Genomic DNA, 17,248 nt, shown 5'->3' on the forward strand with positions numbered 1-17,248 from the left:
GATTCCCCTCTCTTGGAGACCTCTGAATTACAGCACATTTGTTGGGGGTCTAAATGGCAGCCTTATCCTTGCTAGAACATGCACCTTCATTTCTGCTGCTTTCATCTCAGGGAAGCAGTGGCAACTGGGAACATCAGTCACTGAGAGGCCTGCTCAATTTGAGTAAAACCTTTGTTCAGCTTGTGAAGAAGTGGGATAAACAGGTTAAAAACCTGTGGGTTCTAGCATGTCCCTGAAGCAGGGTATGACAGGTAAGGTCAGGAGTTAAAGTGTGAAGTGGCTAATCTTTTAGCTTCCTGTGGGTACAGTGGTACCACTTTGAAAATGAAAATCACATGGGTTGAAATTGTGATGTAAAATAATGTTAAACTTCATACATCTGCATATTATGTATATTAATATCCCACGTAGATATGCATATGTGCCTATCAGTATATATGATATATTTTACATATTCCTTTCTCCATACATAGTTGTGTTTTATTTTCTGATATTAACAGAAATATACTAAATGAGTCAAATATGAAAAATATCTGGTAAATATGATTATGGATCTACCCTTCACGTAAGCTGGCTCAGATGACAAGACTGATTATCCAGCTGTACTAATTATGCATTTAAAAAAACTGGAAAATAAATCTAAAAGTATATAATATTTCCAATTATAAATAAAGATCTTTTCAATCTTATCAGAGCTATTAATACCGTGCAGAATGCAGAGTAAAATTGCTTTGCATCTCTTGACATGTGGTAGTTTTGTGGGTTTTCATTTTGTTGTTTATTGTTCCTTTCATAGTTCTAAATTTAACTTGGTAATCCAGCTAGACTTAGAAGGGGATAAAGAAAATAGGGAACCCAAATCTGTAAGGAGAGCATAAAACCAATAAGCAGATAGGGACAAAGAGGGGCTCTCTCGAGTTGCAGAAGGCATGTTCTGTAGGCTAAGATAAAACACAAGTCAAATCTGTAAGATTTGTCCACAGTCAGCAATGGTGATTTCTTGCTGGTCTTGCCATTCCTAGACCCAAAACTGCATGGCTTCCACAACATTTCTGCTCACCTTCCTCTTCCAAAGTAGGGAAGGCTTTCCACCCAACCCCTCTGCTTTAACTGTGCAGATGAGAAATTGTGAATAGTTTGTATTGTGCCCAGTATTTGTGATTGACATGATCACAGGACCTGTTTGCTTCAGAATGTAATTTTCACCATCAAATATCTTACCACAGATTTTGTGTGCCAGTGCCATTATGGTGTGTGAAGGCACCCCACTGGCACATAAATCCTGGGGTAAAATCTATGAAAGCAGCAACCATGATAACCAAGACCTTTTCACTCAGTCCTCAGAGAATGAAAGTTTTTTGCTATCTTTGAAACTTTGTCTGTCAGCTCCAAGGAGAGGCAGCTGGGGGGCCCCGGGTGAGAGGTGACTTGGCTCACATTGGCTGCACAAGGCAGGTGGCAGTGTCTGAAGACTTGATGCTTGATGGTTTTTTATGAGCTCAAATGTGTTCAGGAAAATGTATTGAAATGCATCATTTGTATATATCCAAACACATACATAGATAAACAGTTCAAAATATAAAACTATAGATTTGAAGAGTTGTAAAACTACTCAACTCTAAAAGATGAGCTGTCAAAAGTCTGCATAGACCTGTCAGGAGCAACTCTGAAAAGATGTGTTGGTGGTGTTTCTAGGAGCTCAAGCATAGAAAACGGAACAGCTTTCGTTGATAAACTTGCCATTTCCATGTATGTATATTTTCTCTAGGACAGGATAAAATGTAGCCTGAGATCCAGACAGACAAGTCTTAGGGGTCTTGGGAGAGGCAGGAAGACAGAAGATTGCCACGGGAGCACCTCAGCAGCAGCAGCACCAAATGGATTTTATGTGTTACTGGAAGTCAGACTTTTTGGCTTTCTGAACTTGTGTAGTTAGGAGGTGAAGACAGAGTGTCATCATCAATATTCCAAGGAACAACATTCACTAATGGGGTATTTAACACAAGTAAATTTGGATACAGTAAGACAGAATAGAACCAACTTGATGAGTTCGAAGTTATTTTCCTTTTAGCAATTGAACTTGCTCCTTCCCTCTGCTGCTGCTGTTGTTTTAAATTAAAGAATCATACTATTTTGTTAGCTTCTTCTGCTATTTATTTGGTAGTATTTTGATAGTCATCAACTTAGGACATTTCAGAGATGGGACCCTCTTCTTTTTATAAGAGTTATTTTTATTTATTTATGCATATAAAAACTGGGGTGCAGACCAGAGATGGGGAGGTGAGAGGATTCCCCAAAGACAGAGTAGAGAGCAGAACAGGCAGAATGACTGAAATTGACTGCATGAGGGGAGCAGCAGGCGAGACAGGAGAGGTCTACTGTGCCATGATGATCACCTCCCTCTCTGGGCATTGAACTCAGGCCACACTGGCAGGTCATGACTTGATAGCGCTGAGACTTTAACCCCTGCACCACCATGGAGGCCTGAGAACCTCTCTTGGAGGAATCTTGGTTGTTTATGTTTTGTAAATCCATCCTCTCAAAGTATGTTGAACTGTATTTAATAGAGAAATATGTTTCCAATGTCCTCTTCCATAACTAAAACCAACTTTAATATGCACACAATGTGTGCTAAGACTTAACACATGCATATATACTTAATTTTCTTCATATGCATCTAAAAAAATTGATCAAAAGCATGTATTTGTCAGAGCACATGTTTACAAATCCCATGATAGCGAAATTTTCTTCTGCCAAGTTAATTCAGCCATCTTAGTCACTTTTAATCAATCCCCTAATCATGGTTTTTAAAGTCAGTTCAGCATATTGCTCTTGACAATAAATATATCTGTTGTCATTTTTGGTTTGAATGTGTGTAGTAATGTAGTGTTAATGTGCACTGCTTTCCTTTAATGTAATCATGGAATAATGCTAAAATAATGCCTACTAACAACAAGCAAAATGAGATTCTTAATTGCTGATTAAATTCCTTTTCTAGCTTCAAGTAAATGTTGTTTCGTCGGGTGTTTCTTATATTCAACCCCATTAAACTTATGAGAAAATATAACATAAAATCATCATGCAAAGAAAATCCTTTTGTAGATTAAACTATCATTCAAGCCAAACACTATTCTTCCTCCAATATTTCAGCTCTCTTAAAGATGAAACTAAAAAGATGTAATATTTTAGACCTGATTCTATCTTGATAGCAAATGGAAGCCATAACTTGGGTGAATTTTAGATTATATATATATATATATATGCCACACAGAGATATAATATACTCTTTCAGGTTTATTCAGAAGATAAACCATTTAAATATTCTTTGTTATGTGATTTTCAGTAACAATAATTCAAGATTATTATGCATTGTTTCAAAATTATTTTCCTATCATGTTTTTCAACTAGCACTGTGAGTGTTATTCTGGATGACAAAGAATTTTCAGATAAAATTCAAATACTCAACCTCGTAGAACTTACGAGTTAACACTGCTTAAATTTCCCACAATAAGGCAATAAGGGGGGTTGAGGATACACCTTGACAGTTCAAGGGTTGCTAAATAACTTCTAACTTCTGAGTTTTAAGAATTTACAGTTTTGAATCATTTGACCTGGATATGACAACCAACTTAGAGTAAGGAACCTCTCCTCTGTGTACTTCATAAAATTGGGAATAAATATTAAAATTTGGTTTACCATATAAAACTGCCAGTGTATAGGTCAAATGTAGTTAAAAAAATTATAGTTTCTCACAGTTCACTGTCATAATGCCTATTTTATAAATTTGTTGAAAGACGTTAGAAAGCTAATGCTTTAAGCTATTGGCACAATGCCAACTATGTTGGAGTAAGCTTGCATAGATTTTACTTAATACTCATACTGTTATTAGAGTAAGAAATGCCAATAACTATTTATTTGAACTGGGGTGAAGGAAATTACATTAGAAGAAAACCACCCAGCAACACAGAGTAACTCAGAATAAATTGAAGGCTTGCTTACATTTCTCAAAGTCAGAATATTTAAAGCCTTTATTTGCTTTTCTGGGAAAAATTGCTGTTTTTTTTTTTCCTAAGAGTTTATGTCCACAAGACATAGTATGAGTTCAATGTAATAATCATTAAAGAAAATCCTCTGTGAATAAAACTGTATGACTCATTATATGATTTTCTCCAGTTACCTCTAACTATTCAGGAAGGGGTGGTTGTGTTCCTCTGGAATTTTGAGTTTTACAAGGTGAGTAAAATCAAGGAGGACAGAAATAATATAGATGAGGTTATGATGATAGATAGCAATGGCCTCATGCTTGTAATTTGGAGAAGGTAAGTCAGTTGAAGGAGGATGTAGCTTTAGTGCTCTGAGGACCATGTTTTAAAGAAAGTCCTTTTGGAGTCAGAAAGGGAAAAACATAGGAAACTGATTCCAGGATGGAATGTTTACATTTCAGATTTGCAGGTGTTGTAGCTACTGCTGAAGATGAATTCTTGGGTGTGATCCAGAGAAGTATATGTGTTGTGAGGCACAAGATCTTCTGGGAAAAGGAGATCAATCATATGAATGTTGGGTAAATTGGATGGGCCAGCCAGAATGATCAGGATGTTATCAAGGTTAGCTAGAGTTTGTATGGCAAAGATAGGGCTCAGTGCTACACACATTTGTGAATTAAAAAAGAAAAGACTAAGAGGTAGTGAGGATAGAAAAGTAAGTTGTGCAAAAGGCAATCAAAGAAATTATCTAGACATGAAATTCAATAGATAGGGTCATGTGGTAGCTCCATATTTAGTAAGTTGAGGGCCCTCTACACAGCTCTATAGTAGTTGGACCAGTTGAACAACAAAAATTCCAGTAACCTCACCAATGACACACAGCTAACTCTTGAAGCAACTATGGCTCAGATCCTGGTCACCTGACTTGCAGTCTGTACTATATTTCACTGCATGGCACCCTTAGTCCTGAACTGGGATTGCTCTTGGGTTTGAGGTTGCTCTGGGACCATGTGATTATCAAGATCTAAGAGACAGGAGAGTGGGTCGTGGGGATGCATGCTATAGTCCTAGAGGAGCAGTGTGGAGTACCTCCTGAATACGCGTACTGTTATTAGAGTAAGAAATGCCAATAACTATTTATTTGAACTGGGGTGAAGGAAATTACATTAGAAGACCACCCAACAACACGGAGTAACTCAGGCATGTGTTCCTGTTAAACCTTTTCATTATCCTTCACTCTGCCTTCCCACTGTGAGCCCAGGCAGTGCTCATGCCCATCTGAGCCTCTGCATTGCCATATGGAGGAGTGGACACCATGACTGTTCATGACTGGAAAGTTCTCTGCTCCTCTGTGACCCAGCAGCAGGTTCTGCCACTTGGTTCTCAGACCACTGCTTATTTTTATTTTATATTTTTAAATTATCATTTATTTTACTTATGCATGTAAGAACTGGGGTGTAGGCCAGAGATGGGGGTAAGATCATTCACCATAGAGAGAGAGGGGAGCAGAACAGGCAGGTTGACTGAAATACACTCCTGAGGGGAGCAGTGGGCAAGATAGGAGAGGTCTTCTGTGTCATGTGGCTCAATTCCCTGGCCAGGGATGGAACTCCTGTAGCAGTGGCTGGAGATAGCTTGATAGCACTGAAACTTAACCCTGGCACCACCGGGGAAGCCTAGACCATTGCTTATTAGTTGCATACTAGACCTTAAGTTCCAGCCTCCAACTCTGCTCCTTGTCCAGTCTTCATTTGATTAAGATATTATTCACATTCTTACTTCACGACACCCTCCATAGCAACATTCCAGAATGCATTCACTATCTTGCAAGGTTGTATGGAGTATTTGTTGTCCTTTATACCCAAAGTGTCCACCAGAAAAACTGTGTTTCTCATTGACTGTTGAGTGTGAACTATCTCATATGCTATCAAAGATCTTGTGAAGGAACAGTAAAGGAAAGCATATCATGATTGTATTGTTTTGATCCTACTATTGTACTGTTGTGATCTCACTGTTAAGGTTGTCAAAGAATCTTTGTTCATATCTAGTTACATTCATGGTGGGACAAACTTGAGAATCTGGACAATTAAACATTCCATAACCCTTGACCAAAGTGAAATTTCCCCATCTTTCTATTTCCACTGAGCTTCCAAATTGCTAGCAAGGACTCCTGTTACAAACTGTGTTTGCCATTCCATGTGAAGCTTCTTTTCTATAGTTTTCACTTATGCACACCTCTTGAGCAAAGGTCATCCTTTTCTCTGGAAGATTCCTGTAAACCTTTGCCTCTAAATTAGCATTTGAATCTCTGTGATCCTATAACACAACCTTTGCTAGTGTCTCACCCATCCAAGTCTATGAGAATAGAATCTTTTACAAGCCCTCTTGCTGCTGCTTTTTCATTATTCCTAGATCTTTTCCATGTTTTGGTTTTGTTTGGCTTTGTTTGCCCTTGAATACTAAGAGTCTGTCTTTGGTAGCCCACTAAATGTAATGCAGCTTTGGAAGTATTCAGTGAGAAGTTTAAAAAAAAAAAAAAGAAGAAGAAGGAAAGAGAGGACAGATGAAAGAAGGCACATTGATACATTGATGACCATTGTTCTAAATGCAGATGGCACTGATGAGTGTGCTGAGTTCCTTATTTTAAATAAGCTCAGCACCATCACCTTCTTATCTCAGAATCAGCCTTCCTGCCAAAAGTGATGGCTGGGACAATAAGATGACTCTCAGAACCCAGTTCTTATCATGGCTTTGACTGGCAAAGGCTGTCATTCATACTGTCACTCAAAGTGGGTAGACAATGAATCATGTCTGCCTTGCACATCGTAGATAACTATACTCGCTGGGGCTGGATTTAATTCCTTGGTTAAAGAAGAGGAGGAAAGATAAATCATTGATTACAGAAGATCTGATTTTCTTTTAATTCGCTTGTCACTGAAGCTGTAACCTTGCGTTCTAGATCAGTTAAATGGCAGAATTTGCCATCTTATTGAAATTCTTTTTCAAACTATTATATATTACAAAGTCCATATATATGACTTTCTCAACACTGCATTGTATGACAATCTTTCCTTTGAAAAACAGCAATGTGGTCTTGATGTGCTTTGAATTATCATCCTAATATTTTATAATAAAATGAATATTAATGATCTTCATAGAGCATTCCTGAAACAAAATTGGTTAGGTAAAGATAAAAATATGTCAGTGTTAAATATAAAAAGGCATTTTGTGGGAAAATCTACTCTTTATACAGTACTCTGAGTAGTGACAGCAGAGTATTCATTTACACATCTAAAGCAGCTTTGTATATTGACAAAGAAGGTGTTGGAGACAGGATCATCATAATAATCACTATGCCTATTCACCATTTTATGTTATTGTATGTCAAAAATGTACCCTTACAATATGTGAAAATAATCTGATGAAAGAAGCAATAATGTGTAGTTAGGGTAATTATTGAGTTTTTGAAGAACTCATTAATGATGTCTGACCTGATTTGTTTTGCTGTTGAGGAAGGTATTGAAGATTTGAAGATATGCAAACTCTTCTTAGTATACAATAAAATAGTTTTTATAATGTTTGTCCAGGATATTAGTTTTTTTTTTTTCTTCCAGGTTACAAAAATGAGAATGAAGAGGCTAATATTACTTTATGCATCTTTCTTTGCTCAGTGGTGGGAAAATAGCCAGTGTTCAGTGAAACACACAGTGTTTATTGGAGCAATAAAACATTGGATCTGAATCTTGTTAGCCAAACCTATGTGGTTGCTTTACCCATGTATGGTGGTATTTTTATATCCTTACATTTACATTCATTTGTCCACAAAATTTTTATTTTTTAATATATATTTATTTATGCATATAAGAACTGGGGTACAGGCCAGAGATGCAGGAGGTGAGAGGATTCACCAGAGACAGACTGAAGAGCATAACAAATGGACTGACTGAAATCCACTGCTGAGGGAACAGCAGGTGAGACAGGAGAGGTCTGCTGTACCATGTGGGTCAGCTCCCTGGCTGGGCATTGCACTTAAGCCACAGTGGCTTGATGATAGTTGGAGAGCACTGAGACTTGAGCCCTCAGAATTTTTTTAAAAGGACTATATATAACTTATTAAAATGTTGAGACAAATAGTGGAATTCCTTTCACAAACAGAATTCTGAACAACATAGCAGCTACAGGAAACAGTATGTACAGGAAACAGCATGTCAAAAATACTGTTTTGGAAAGAATCATAGTTCTATCTAAGAATTATATATCTGCATATACATTATAAAGATAGTCCTCTTCACTTAACAGTTCTCATTCAAATGTATTTATAGTGTGTCTATAAATGGTAACTATAAAAAGCATATCTATAAATAGTAAGGACAATTGATGGCAAAGATGCCATCGGCCCCCTTGCTGTTCAGCAAATATGACAAGTGATATGCCAATTTCAGTGTATCCTTTAGAACAATGTATGTGTCAGCTAAATACTGATTCATTCTGTCCTGTGAGATACAGAGAGCAGAAAGAAAGAGCAGGGGCTGAGTAGATGTTTGGGATAGATCCCAAACAAACAAGAATCATGCACAGTTCTTATAGTGGCCATAATAGGTCACTGACATCCTCAGGGTTTGGGTGTACTTGAGTCAGATACCACTGCCCCAATCCAATCAGTGGTAGCTCCAGATACACACCAGCCTGGCACTCCTTTCCAGAAAACATTAGTCAAAAGAACAAGTGAAACATCAGTGATGTGACTATGATGTCTAGAATATAATTTCTCTTTATATATGTAAGTATGACTTGGGAAAATTTGAGACTTTGTGAGTATCTGTTCTTAACATTCTGACCAGTTTAACTTGTGTCCAATAACTATCAGTTGAACTCTTTTTTTTTTTTAACGATTTATTTATTCATACAGAACTGGGGTACAGGTCAGAGATGCGGAGGGTGAGAGCATTCACCAGAGACAGAGTGGGGAGCAGAACAGGCAGATCAAAGAAGCACACTGCTGAGGGGAGCAGCGGGCGGGTCAGGAGAGGGCTGCCATGCCACGTGGTCACCTCCGGGGCAGGCAGGGAATCAAACTCATGCAGAAGTGGCTTAAGCTTCTTAGTGTTGTGCTTTAACCCGCTGCACCACCAGGGAGGGCCTCAGTTTAACTCTTACCCAGTACCCAGTGACCAAAGTAAAGGCTGCCCAGTCAGACTGTGTCCCACATGAGGGAATGGCCATATCACCAACAGTGCACAAGGCGGCCCAGTGCTAGGTAGGATGGGGCCTGGCTTTGCCCCATCTCAGCTTTCAGTGTGCCATGGATTTTGGAATGGAAAATGGCTAAGCCAGAAAAACAAAGGAATCCTGCTGTTGGATTTAGTCTTTATTTTGTGAGGTCTGAGGTATTTGTGAAGTCTGTGAGGTCTTCTGAGGAAGTTCAAGTAACTACAGAGCCCATCTTGCCTGTTATACATCTACTATCTCATTTCAGTTTTTACAGTTTTTTCCCTCTTTTGAATGAGCTATGACTTTATCTTCATAAAATTGTGACCTTAATCCCAGGTTTCAGTTTCCTTGGTCAATTGCCAAAAGGAGAATGTTGTCATTCCTTGGAATCTAATAGACTTAAGACTTCTTGTCCCCAATCCTCTCCTAGAACTGACCTTATCAGGACATGAATGATGTTGTGTCAGACTTATGCAGATGACTACATGGAAACCTAGAGCTTCATTCTCGTCCTTTGCATTTTTTTTTAAAGATTTATTTATTTGTGCATACAGAACTGGGGTACAGGCCAGAGGTGCAGGGGCGGCGAGAGGCTTCACCAGAGACAGAGTGGGGAGCAGAACAGGCAGATCAAAGAAGCACACTGCTGAGAGGAGCAGCGGGCGGGTCAGGAGAGGTCTGCCTCGCCATGTGGTCTCCTCTGGGGCAGGCAGAATCGAACTCATGCGGAAGTGGCTTTAGCTTCTCAGTGCTGTGCTTTAACCCGCTGCGCCACCAGGGAGGGCCCATCTCATCCTTTGCATTTAAATAAGTAGCCTCTCTGGTTGACTAGGGTTTGTGTCGCAGCTCTGTCATGTGGTGATGAGTTTGATCCCTGGCCAGGGAGCTGACCCACATGGCGCAGCAGACCACTCCTGTCTCACCTGCTGCTCCCTCGGCAGTGGATTTCAGTCAATCTGCCTGTTCTGCTCTCCACTCTATCTATGGAGAATCCCCTCACACACATAGCCTGTACTTCTGGCCTATATCCCAGTTCTTCTATGCATAAATAAATAAATCATTAAAAAAAGTGAAAATAGAAGAAACAGCTTCTAAATCTTGGTTCTACTAAAATAGACACCATGTCCAGATATATAGTTATAGGATATAATTTTCTTACTTAGAAAGGATTGATTGACATTTATTCCAATTTTTTGTTATAATGTTCTACTTTATTAATGAAATATAAGTTAGAAATACAGTGAATTAGTTACCGTGAAAAGTTCTCTCCATTAAAGGTTTTAGGCACCAGAGTATGTTTTATCTTGATTAGCATATGGCAGAACATATTTAGAGTGTACAGGCTTGGGGGTTCTCGTGTGCCCCTCTGTCTGTCCTTTAATAACCATAGTTCTTTGATTAGCTAAGTCTTGTTTGTTTTTTGTTATTTTAGTTTAAGAAAAAATTAGTTAAAATATTTTATTTATGGATATGAAGATATAAAGGATTTCTAATAGCCTTATAATATGTAGATCTAAAAACTACAAAATATTATCACTGAATTGAATTATTCAGTCCCCACATGACACACAAAATATATAAAACAGTGTACTTGTACATATTGTTAACACACACCTTTCTTATTTAATTTTTCCATGCTCAAGCAACTTCATTGAGTTAGATTCTGAACCAGAAAATAAGAAATATTTTCAAATTGACCTCATTAAATTCTTTTCCTTCTGTTGTCATTGTTAGGCTTACCGTTTTTCATATTTCCTCTTGGCCTCTTTACCATTTAAAAATGATCCTTTAGAAGTAATTCTGACATGAAGAGTTCATTATTTCTAATTGCGACATTTCTAATGCCCTAATGCACTGATTTAATAGTGCCTTGTGACCTACATTTTAAAAAAAATCAGGTAGATTTCCTAATTGCTGATTATTTTTTAGCAAATCATCCGATGTCAAAAGCTATTCTCATGTTTATTAATATTTATTCTCAAACTTATTTTAAACTGTTTTTAGGAGATAAGTTGCTATTGCCTAATAAATGGGGGGAAATCCACTTACTGGCCTACATTTTGTCATTCAGAGTGGAATGATGAGTAAAAATTTAAACCTTATTTTTCTTCTAAGATTTTATCTAAATTTCTATTGCAATGAAACTGATCTAGTTTTAAATACAGTGCCTGTTTCAGAGAGTTTTTTTTGCAATAGCTTATCTATTTTAAACGATCGTCAGTGCAACATGGATATTAATGTATACGTTAGACAGTTCACTCAACATGATATAAGTTTGATTTGAAATTAAGTAAATCATTCTGAGCAAAGTGCAGTTTTTCAACATCCTTTAAGAGGTGGGAGGGAGCTAACTGAAATGTAATCAGATGAGCCAGTGTTATTCCATGCAACTCATAATGAATTAAAAGGGGAAATAAAAAAACATTAAACTGAAGAATTCCAACAACTAAGTGAAGACTTTTCAGGCCCTTGAAGCATCATTGCTGGAATAAATTGTCACACTAAGCATTGATGAAAGGCGGTTCCATTTTTACCAATTTTAATCTGTTTCATTTTTGTGTATAAAGGGTAGGAGTTGCATTAAAATAAAAATTCCATTTGGGTTATTATCTCCCCAGCTGTCTGGACAGACCATGGGGGCTGGCCAGAGAATATTCTCATTACGGGTGTCGAGCAGTTACTGGGTGATTGATGCCCCATTAATGCACCGCACAGACGCGTTCCTTTTGTTACTGAATATTAGACAAATTAGTTCTTACAAATGCATGGCCCCTCCCCCGCCCACTTGGTGTGTTGTCTTCCTCCTCCTCCCTGTCTCAGTTCCCTCCTCACACCCCAGGCCTTCTGCAAATCCCTGGTGATGGGGAGTTCAAATTGCTTAAAAAAAATCCCTTAGGGGGAAAATGCAGGAGGTCTTAGGAGGTAGAGTTTGACAAAGAGGGTCAGAAACAGGCATCTGGGCTTCTAGTCAAAGGAGATATAATGAGGTTCTAGTCATTTTCCAGGATACCTCCATGCGTAATGACAAATGAAGGTTTTATTGTCACAATCCCAAATTAGCTTTCCCTCCCTCACTTTATGAGAGCAACCATTTATCTTCCCAATTGCTTTAAATCTACTTCTGTCAGGATAGGGAGAGATGTATCATAAAATAATTTTATTTAGACAGTTTCTTTATCAATGGAGGAAATTATGGGGATGGCTTTATTGGAATTCTTGCTTGTATTGGAATTCTTTTATTATTATTATTATTATTATTATCTTTTGCATAGAATAACTGGAGTGGGGGAGGAGTGGAGACAGTGAGAGGATTCCCCAAAGACAGAGTGAGGAGCAGAACACAGCAGAATGACTGAAATCTACTGCTGAGAGGAGCTGGCAAGACTCCTGCAGGTCTGCTGTGTCCTATGTGGCTCAGCTCCCTGGCTCTGGCCTGAACTCAGCCATAGCTGTGATAATGCTGAGACTTAGCCCTTAGGCCAGGAGGGAGGTCTCTGTATTGGAATCTCTGGTATCCCTCGAGTACCTCTAGCATCTAAGTAACTCTCTGTATCTAAATTTGTTTTTGTTTTGTTTTGTTGGCTGATTTGTATTGTAGCTTTATGTTCCACATTTGAATGAAATCATATGGTGTTTGTCTCTCTCCAGCTGACTTACTTGACTTAACCAAATACTCTCACATTTATCCTATGAATCTGTGTTATTACGTATGGCAGAATTTCATTTTTTTAATAGTTGAGTAGTATTCTGTTTTATATATATTTGGCTCATTTTTTTCTATCATTGAACACTTAAGTTTTTCCATATCTTAGCTATTTTCAATAATTAATTCAAGAGTGAACATAGGAATGTATATGTCATTTTGAATGACAGTGGTTTTGTGTTCTTTGGTTAAAATGTTGCAGATTTTACTTTCTGGCTCAGTAAATACTGATATCTAATATTGAAATATTTATTGGATACATATTAATATAGTTCATAAAAACATAAATTTAATGGGCACCTGAAAAAAGGTTTTACATATACAATTCAGTAATTTGGGTCTATTGACAGGATTGTATAATAAACACTGCTATCTAATAATAAAACATTTTGTCCCCTCAAAAAAACCCCACACCATAAGTCCCCATTTCCCTCCAAATCCTCTTACTAATTTATTCTCTGCCTCTATGTATTTGCCTGGTATGGACATTTCATAGAAATAGAATCATAAAGCTTATTATTGCGGCTGTTCATATCTGCTTTATAGTGTAATACTTTCAGGGTTCATCCATTTTCTGAACTCTATTAGTATTTGATTTTTTAAACTGCCACCGACAACACAATTGTCTGAGCATACACATATTCTTCATCCTTTGTCAACTGATGAACATTTAGGTTTTCCTACATTCTGTTTGTCACGAATACTGCTACACTGAATGCTCCCATAGCAGCCTTTGTGTGAACATAAGCTTTCATTTCTCTGGGTATGTAGCTAGGAATGGACCTTCCAAGGCATAATGTCCTGTAAATCACTTAACCTTTTGAACAACTGAGATATTGTTTTCTGTAGTAGCTGTTTCATTTTCTAGTTTATAAAGATCCTAATTTCTCCACATTCTTGCCAATACTTGTTATTATGCATCTTTATATTATCTTCATTGTTGGAATGAAGGGTTATCTTATTGAAGTTTGAGTTGCATTTTCCTGATATTTAGTGATATTGAGTATTTGTTCATGTACTTACTCTTACTTACATTTCTCTTTTTTTGGAAAAGTATTTATCCATATTCTTAGCTTACTTTTCCATTAGATTGTCTTGTTACTGAGATCTAAGAGTTCTTTCTATGTTTGGAAAGTAAGGCTGTTATCACATATGTGCTTTTGAAGAATTATCTCTCATTCCATTTGTGTTTTCATTTTCTTGAGGGTATTGCTTGCAGTGCAAAATATCACCTAAATGCCTTAAAGTAGATGAGTGGGTCAAAAACTTGTGGTATATTTATACAATGAATATTACTCAGTGGTCCCAAAACAAAAATAAACAAATAAATGCATGCCATTTGCAGCAACATGGATATAGTGGAGGGAATGATACTCATCAAAATAAGCCATCAGGAAAAAGATAAATACCAAATGGTCTCACTTATATGTGGAATATAGAGAAATCAAACAAAATATCAAGATAAAGTACATTGTATGACAAATATTTATATATGTGCTTTGGTTGTATTGAAATGTTACACGGCAACTGAACCCAATGAATTGGGTTGCCTGTCTGTGGGTCCTTACCTGTGCACTTAAGATTCAACTCTACAGCAGACACACACAAAAAGGTCAATAATGGGTTTATTTCCAAGGGAAAAAAGAAAAGGACCAACCGAGGGAAAGAGAAAGAGATACAAGTTAACTAGAACATCCTACCAGTTCCACTGACCTGGAACCCCAATTGCACACTGAAAGCTGATCAAGATCCAAGCGCTCAGCCACCAGCCATGAGGCCAAGAGAGAGAGAGAGAACCTCAGCCCAACATGTCCAACTTTTTATATCAAATAAACCCCCAAAATGGCTACTTAACTCCTCCCTCAGATCTTAGCAGTCCTCCTATTGTTGTTACTGGTGTCTGTAGTTTTGGTGTCTGGAGTGGAGGTGGAGTCCACAAAACCTGTATCTGTAGAGTTTGTTCAGGACCTCCTTTCCCCCTCCTTTTTATTTTATCCACCATATCAATGTTGGCACAGATTGTAGAGTGCACTCTTAAGAGACAGGCTACTTAAGTTTTCCAGTATATGCAAAAGAAGCAGCAGTCAGTCACCAGCAGTGTCCATGAATGCCCTGTATGATATTCATTACTGGGAAATGGTCCATCAGTACATGTGAAAAGCAAAAAAAAAAAAAAAAAAAAAAAAAAACAAAAACCTTCTGGTATATATATACATCTCACAGGAACAAGCAAAAATCTTTAAAAACTGGTTAAACTTTTCTAAAAACAAGTTCTTTCAACCTTCATTCCAACATTATCCAACAATACACAAACTATTTACAAAAGGCAAGCTACTTTTAACCATTTTTCTATTTTTTCATAAAATCACAGGGCAGAATAACCAAGCAATTTTTAGTTGGCTTTGCTGGAATACTCCATATAGTATCAGGTGATGTTTAGGACATCCTTTCCCCCTAACAGAAATACTGTCTGAAAGACATAGTTCAGTATAGGCCTAATTCTTCTGGTCTTGCCAGTTATATAAAATAATTCAGGGAACAAATATTTGTGAGTCACTATCCAATATATAGGTATATATTATAGTCAGGCTGTTTTCCTAGGATCTGATACGAATATTCCCTAATAAAGGGTAACAGCCAGAATGTAGGGGAGATTGTTGCAAGGCTTAGGAAACAGGACTGACTACTTATATTGGGAATTCAGGAAGAAATATTACCTATGGTTATGGGAAGCAAGATTACTTGTGTTTTCCCTGAATCTTGAAATAAAACCCCAGGTAAAATTTTGGCAGATTTTTCCTGCTTTAATAAAGATAGGCGGGTACCCTAGATTAATCCTATTTGTACTGAAGTTTCTGGAAAGGACAGCGATACTGACCTCTGTGATCCTAGACCATCCTAGAACAGCATTATCAGCAGGCCACCAAAGGTCCCTGAAAATCTTTAGCAGCAGTCTGCTAGGGCAGACAGTTGTTCCAAATATATTTGGCCATTGTGTTGACACTGTGGGTCAGGAAGAAGCAATGGCAGATGAAACTGCTATGCCTTAGCACAGATCAAGGCAGTGCCACTAAACTGCTCATCACTGTGTCCTCACAGACAACAAAAGGGTTGCAGTCACAGTTAAATCTGAATGACTAACTAACCAAATCCATAAATAAGACATTGGTTTTTCTTGCGAATATTTTTGATGAAGGACAAAATTATTAATTTTATCAGACCATGACCACTGCTTACAAATTGTCTCAGGATTCCATGTGATAAATGGAGTCCTATGAGATTTTGCCATATACTCAGATTGCCTTGTGTCCTCCCATGATTAACTGATTAATTACTGTGAGTGCCTTGTAATATGAAGCTATTCTGGAGTTTATTGTCAATGAAACTATAATTGCTAGGACTTTGTGCCTAGGCAAGATGGCACCATTTTTTTATAATTAATTTGGATAAATGTCTACAGGAAAACTAGAGAAAGCATCCTAAATGTTGTTCAAAATAGATTAAATTCAATGAAAAATATTTCAAAAATTCAAAATAACATTAAGCTGCATAAAATCTTTCAAATTTGATAAATGTTAATTAGGAAAACAAAGCTGCATGGTGAGAAAATCAGGACTCTGAAACAACTGAGAATATGTTTTAATTTAAATTGAGCATAAGTGCCTCGTTTCACACTAATAAGTATCCGCCAAACAAGGATTCAAATAAAATATAATGTCCTGTTAAGCATGAAGGAACTATTATTACTTTTACAACATAGTGATAGTAACTTAGGACTTTATAAGCATTTTTTAAAAATATATCCTTCTGTCATCTTAGCTATGTGGTTAGTATATCTACTTTATGAATATAAAGGATAGAAACCAACCCAAAAGGGAGTGTGGATTTGTTAGGCTCAGAAGCTGACATCCTGTTTGGGTAGAAATAGCAGAGATATCTTCTACCTGTGTCTGCAGCACACCTGGTGAGATCCCTGCCATCACCACCGCAATTTGATTGGAGTTAATGGCAAATATCTATACAGATGGTAGGAAGGATTCAGTTTTAACAAAAGTCTTATCTAAAGTCGGTGAAATAGGTGCATTTCTTCTGGAGTTTTGGATCATGGACAAGATTCTGGTTGTCATAAACACATTATGCTCATAAAAGCAGTAGAATATATGATGGGTTTTGGAGACAAATGAACTAGAGATTGGTTTCACTACCTTTTCAGTGATAGTCATTGTGAGATATGATTAATATCAGAAATTCCAAAGGAAGGTTGTTATAACTTTTTTTATTAAAAAAAAAAACAGGTGAAGAATAGTATATGTTAGGTAGAAGGTCTTGTAGGTGTAGAAGGTCTTATATG

The 17,248-nt window shown here is 37.3% G+C and overlaps 1 pseudogene; it reads right to left on the minus strand.

Moving 5' to 3' along the window:
- Positions 1–958: 958 nt before the first annotated feature.
- LOC105854515 lies at positions 959–9,206 on the minus strand (annotated as a pseudogene).
- Between the last annotated feature and the right edge of the window lie 8,042 nt (positions 9,207–17,248).

The sequence above is a fragment of the Condylura cristata genome, unplaced genomic scaffold (assembly GCF_000260355.1).
Source record: "Condylura cristata isolate star-nosed mole 26May11 unplaced genomic scaffold, ConCri1.0 scaffold00047, whole genome shotgun sequence".
Classification (NCBI taxonomy): Eukaryota; Metazoa; Chordata; class Mammalia; order Eulipotyphla; family Talpidae; genus Condylura; species Condylura cristata.